This window comes from Dermacentor andersoni, chromosome 8 (assembly GCF_023375885.2).
Source record: "Dermacentor andersoni chromosome 8, qqDerAnde1_hic_scaffold, whole genome shotgun sequence".
NCBI classification, from domain to species: Eukaryota; Metazoa; Arthropoda; class Arachnida; order Ixodida; family Ixodidae; genus Dermacentor; species Dermacentor andersoni.
This window is the reverse complement of record NC_092821.1, coordinates 108,117,886-108,123,403: the sequence shown is the minus strand read 5'-3', so window position 1 is coordinate 108,123,403 and position 5,518 is coordinate 108,117,886. Positions and strand designations below refer to the sequence as shown.

Below are 5,518 nucleotides of genomic sequence, written 5' to 3'. Positions count from 1 at the left end.
AGCTAACAGGCGGCCATTCGAGCAAGCAAACCTGCCAGAATAAACGTTCAATTTGCGCGCCCGCCCCCTGCCCAATGAAAAGCGACCGGAAGTGACGGGACGACGCTGTACAGTCACTTCGGCGCGTGGTACGATGGGAAGGCGGAAGCTACGCCATTATTGCATTCTGCGACATAATTTTAAACGTGTGATTAGTTTTGTGCGCGGCGTAGAAAAAGGTGTGGCCCGTGCTTTGTGTATTACTCGTGCTCCACTTCAAAGCAAAGCGTTCGTACGCACTGGAAGATGGATCCACGGACGCTGAGACGAGCAGTTGCAACGTGCCCTGTGTCGGCGGTCGGTAGTACTGCCATAATGGAAATTTTCAGGCAAGCGCCCATTTATTTGGCATTTCTTTGGTTTGTTACGTGTTTTTGTTCGCTCTAGAAGTATCTTACTGTGATCTCGTAGCATAATTCACTAATGTAAGAGCAAGAGCAGCTGCACTCCTAGTAGGGCAAGTTAACTACCTCGATCGCGCCCCGTCTTACATCGGGCGTGATGCGCCTGCATAGTTACGATTTTCTCAGCGCTTCAACGTTCATAGATGTGCTTCTTTTGTGCGTTCAGCGCGGCTTCTTGTAATACGGTCGCTCGCACTTAAGTTAAATGTGGTCGACAACTTTTGCGTCGCGTAGAAAAAGGACGACTGACTTTGCCACCTTTCGAAAGAACTGGCGCGGTATTGGTTCTCCCTGATGCGGTCGCGTGCTGCTGTTGCTGCTTGCCGGGCGCCTTTAACATGTTTTCGGCTCGCATTGTCTGTGCGTGTGTGCGCGCTCGCGCTCGGCTCGATTCGTGTGTGTGCGTGCGCTCAGCTCAGCTCGCTTTGTGTGTGTGTGTGTGTGTGTGTGTGTGTGTGTGTGTGGTGTGTGGTGTGTGTGTGTGTGTGTGTGTGTGTGTGTGTGTGTGTGTGTGTGTGTGTGTGTGTGTGTGTGTGTGTGTGTGTGTGTGTGTGCATGCGTGCGTCTTGCGCGCGTATACATGCCGGTTTGTATGGGCCGGCGTGCTTGCGTGTGTCTAGTGCGTACGTGTTTTGTGAGCGTGTTTCTGTGTGGGTCACTGTGTGTGCGTGCACGTGTTAGCGTGTCTGCCTGCACGTATGTGTGATTGTTTGTGTTTATCAATGTGCGCGTGCGTGCCTTTGTGTCTGCGCTTTGAGAGTGTGTATATTTGTGTGCGCGCGAGTGCGTTTTGTGTGCGTGCGTATGTATTGCATAAGGCCGGTAGAGTTTTACTCGCAATAAAACTCTTCCAATTTGGTGCAGCGAGTGTTGCCGCCTGAAAGCCGAGTTTGGTTTGAAGCCAACCTGGACAACTGCTGTATGAGGCGCTGTTTCTCAGGAGGATCAGTGGGAAGGCATCAGGTATACGCTTCCTCCTTTTTCCCGCCTCTGCCCTGATGAATCGATATCCTTGATTGTTATTCTAAAAGAAACGTTACATCCAGAGCACAAATAAATGATTAAGAAATATGGTAGTGTGTTTCGCCATTACACTAATTCTGATCTTAAAGACGTGAATTTCCCATTAGCCCACATTTTTGTTGATGCATACAACCGCTGAAATTGTGAACAGCAGGTTATTCAAGACCCCCCGTCCTACGTATATAGCAATTGTCTTCAGGAGCTTTAATGAATTTTGAAAATTTGAAGTGTTGTTGTTGCGCTTTAGAGGTATCATATGCAAGCTTTAGGTCTCTCCGGGTAGTTTGCATGCTCTTCGAGAGCTGTCGCCTATAGCCCTATTGAAATTCATAACTACAGTTTGGAGCACTAGGGAAGCTAGAAGGCTTGTCCTGGATCTCGAGAAAGTGTTTAAGCTGGAAGTGTAGGTTGAGGAGTTTAGGGTTGGTCACACGAAGGCTTTTTATGCCTTAGCACTAGGAGTGTCAAAGGATAAAAAATGCAGTGTGTCAAGCGTGGGAAGCTGCTTATGTGGTAGAGGCTTGTGCGTGTGTGTGTGTGAGCGCGCGTGCATGCATGCGTGCGTGTGTGAATTTGCTCCTCACAAGGGAGTGTGTGTGTGTAAGTGAGCTACTTCTTTGCTGGTGCTATTTGCCAAAAATTGGCAAGAAAACACAATAATCAATATAACTTGAAATAATAAGCTATGCAAAGCATGCTGGCACAGTAGCGACAGCAGCATATGAACATACAAACATGCAGCTGTGTGACAATCTTAATGCATGACTGCAGCATCTGGAAGGAAGCTTGCTTCTTTTTTAGTAAGCAGCGCAAAGTCCATATTTTTTGCTTTTCTCGTGCAAACCAAAACGAGGCTCATTACCAGTGATCTTGTCTTTCATTCTAATAGCATTTGTTTATCTTAGAGTGTTGTTTCTCGCAGGTCATGCAGATGATAGCATCAATTTCACAATGCTCAGCCTTGGTGCCCTCCATTAAGAGCAAGCCACTTGCGTTCGCCTTCAGGCAGATGGTTGATGTCTTCTAGGAAGCAGTTGGGAAGACTACATTGTAAGTAGATATAGGTGTGTAGTTTATTATAGTAAGTCAAGTTATAATTTAAAACTCTGAGGCTCTTTGGCGGCCTAAGCTTGATATCATATGCAGTTGTGTGTGTTTTTAAATATTGCCGATTGTAGTGCATACTGCAGGTATGACTGTTGATCCAAAGCATACACTTGCATTTTCTTGATGGCCTTTCATAATGAGGATTTTCTTTGTGCAAGAATATTCACAGATGGGGGCATTCCAGCATGATATTCTTTATTGTGCATTCAGTGCTAATTTCGTATGACCTTCCTGCTACCAATGTTTCTGCAGGAAAGGAATATTTCCTTACTCTATGCAATGAGCTTGTTATTTGCTCGTTGCATTACCTGTCTACCTTTAATTTAATCCCGTATATTTCTCAAAACTTTAATATTTGAGCTGTTTTTATTTCAAACACAATATTAACATGCGCCGGATTGCAATCTAGACTGCAAGGGATTTGAAGAAATTACAAGAAACTAGGACCTCTCATGGGTGTTAAAAAACATTTCCGCAGGCATTGCACCTACTTCTTGTACTGAGCTAGCTGCTCATGAAAATTGCAAGCATATGTCATTTCATACAGTTTTTCAGGATATAGCAGGCCTATCATTGTCACTAAGCACAACCTTTCCTCATTTGCATCATGAAGATCTGCCTCATGCTTAATTTGGGACAAGTCTTGAAAAATGAATGCTTCATAATTTTGAAACTACACAAAGTATTGGTTGGGGCTTGGCAGTTTTCAGACTTGACCATGTTGAACCTAGCCATTACAAGACGAGAAAAAAAAACATGCACAGGAGGACTCATTCAATCAAATGCAATGCTGTGGTCATTTTCCATGTGGCAAAATGTACTTTTAGGCGGGGGAGGGCGGGTAGCCAATTTACAACCATTGCGACTCATGCGGGTAGTGGCAACACAGGATAGAAATGGTTGTGGCTCTGAGGTTCATTGAATATGTGAACACTTACATACAATCCCTCCCCACCCCCAAGTGAAGGGTAACCGTGCAATATATTTTGGGCGGTAAAGATGATTTCTTTAGGAGACAAGAAATTTCAGGCTCTAGTTGAGATGCTACACAAAGGAGGACCATGTATGTATTCACAGAATAACATAAACTGCCTAGGAGGGGTATCACAGTTTAGAGCATGAAGTAGAAAGTGGGAGCATGACGAAGGATCATAAGTTTATTTAAACTTATGATCTTTGAGAATACTACTTGTCACCGTTTGCCAAGCTAACCTATTGAAAGAAAGGGGCCTGCTCTAAAAAAATAGTTAACACATGCTAAATTTTCAAGGAAAGTATGCCGAACTGTCAATTCTTACTAAATTAGTAAATAAGAAATACACAATAAATTTTAGGATACAGAAAGGGTCTAATAAACTGCATTGGGGAGTTGGAGATTGTTGGGCTGGATGCATGTATTGCAGGGCAAATGATAATGCCAGTGGGGGTTCCCTCATTTTCATTTTGTGTGCACTCTCTCTAAAATTACTCTTTGTCTCCTAGTGTAATAATGTTGTGTAAAAACAGCCATTTTTTAATGTCTTGTGCATGTCAGTCTTAATATGCCATATCCCGTAAGGTTCTCAGCTGCAGTACTTATAAAGTGTAATGCAGAGATATATTCCACATTTCATGTCAATTTCATATTAAGGTCACATACACACTCTTGGACAAATTTCTGTTTTTGAGAGATGTCATTGGTAGTGTCCTTAAATTTTATTCACTCTTATTTTCTATGGTGAAAAGGCTACTGTAAATTTATTTGCTTTTGCTGCTGTATGTGCCTTGTATTCACAGTGACATAGTGGTTTAGTGTTCACAGTAAATGCAATTCCTAAATTTGCAAAATAGAAATTTCTCCTACCTTTCACCTGTCTTGCCCAGTTGCCTGAGCTGTTCATTGTTCCCAGTCACATTAATTTTGTTACTTTCAGGAGCTTGTTGCCTTATCAAATTTTCCACATGCACATGTGTAATTGCACAGACTGAACTCTCATGATTCTCTTCTTATTTTGCTAATGCAGGATGCAAGATTCCAGCAATGCCATGCGCTGCATTTATTGGTCAAGATGCTCAGAGAATGGAGTCCCTGCACCTCGTGGTGAAACGTGAACATTTTCTTTCTTTTGGAAAGCTAAACGTCATTTGCTTTATCAATTGCATTCTTGCAGCTCAGATGTGTACTATATTTTTTCTAATTTTGAATCAATTAATGTTCGCTGTTCAGTATAAAAATGACGTACAGTGTGAAGGACAAGGACTGCGAGAGATGACATACACTGCGCTGACTTCCAACAATATTTTATTGCGTTGCCACATCGTGTGTTTATACACAACAAGGGCCATGCGCAGAAAATGAAAGGCAGTCACAAGGGGTGTTCTAACAGCAAGTCATTGTACTGAGAACATGGTCACTAAAAAAAAAAATCACAATTTCTATCTGTGGAGATACAAGACTTCACTAGGGGTCAGCGTGATAGAGGGGGCACTAACGCACACACTACCCATTTTTCTGGGGAAATAAGCATCAATAATGTACCGGGTGAGCTGTGTTTCCCTAGAACTTGCGTATCTTCAAAGAGGGGCATGCTGCGGCAGTCCCGGCAATGAATGCCCAAGTGGCCTTGAACAGTGTTATGGACGTTATGGTGCACTTTTAAACTATCATTTAGGCACCTGCCTGTCCGTCCAACATATTTACTGCCTAAAACGGGAATATGGTAAACCACATTCGTTACACATATCGCAAAACGTTTTCTGTGCCCGACAGAGCAAGAACTCTGACACGATTTAGGCGCGTTTACACGCTTACAGAGCTTTGCCAGCTTTTCCGGGGCTGAGAAAAGGACTGGGATTCCTGGAGGTTGCCAAATCTTTTTTTAGCCTATCGGAGACATCATGCACATACGGTAGCACTGCGAACCAGTCTTTCAACCGGCTGGTTCCTTGACTGAGTGCGCTCATCA

The 5,518-nt window shown here is 43.4% G+C and overlaps 1 long non-coding RNA gene across 1 annotated transcript; it reads left to right on the top strand.

Moving 5' to 3' along the window:
- Nucleotides 1-1,034: 1,034 nt before the first annotated feature.
- LOC129384238 (uncharacterized) lies at nt 1,035-5,217 on the top strand. The gene is made up of 3 exons (XR_008611982.2): nt 1,035-1,406; nt 2,389-2,516; nt 4,577-5,217. It is a non-coding gene; the product is annotated as an uncharacterized lncRNA (long non-coding RNA).
- Nucleotides 5,218-5,518: the final 301 nt, after the last annotated feature.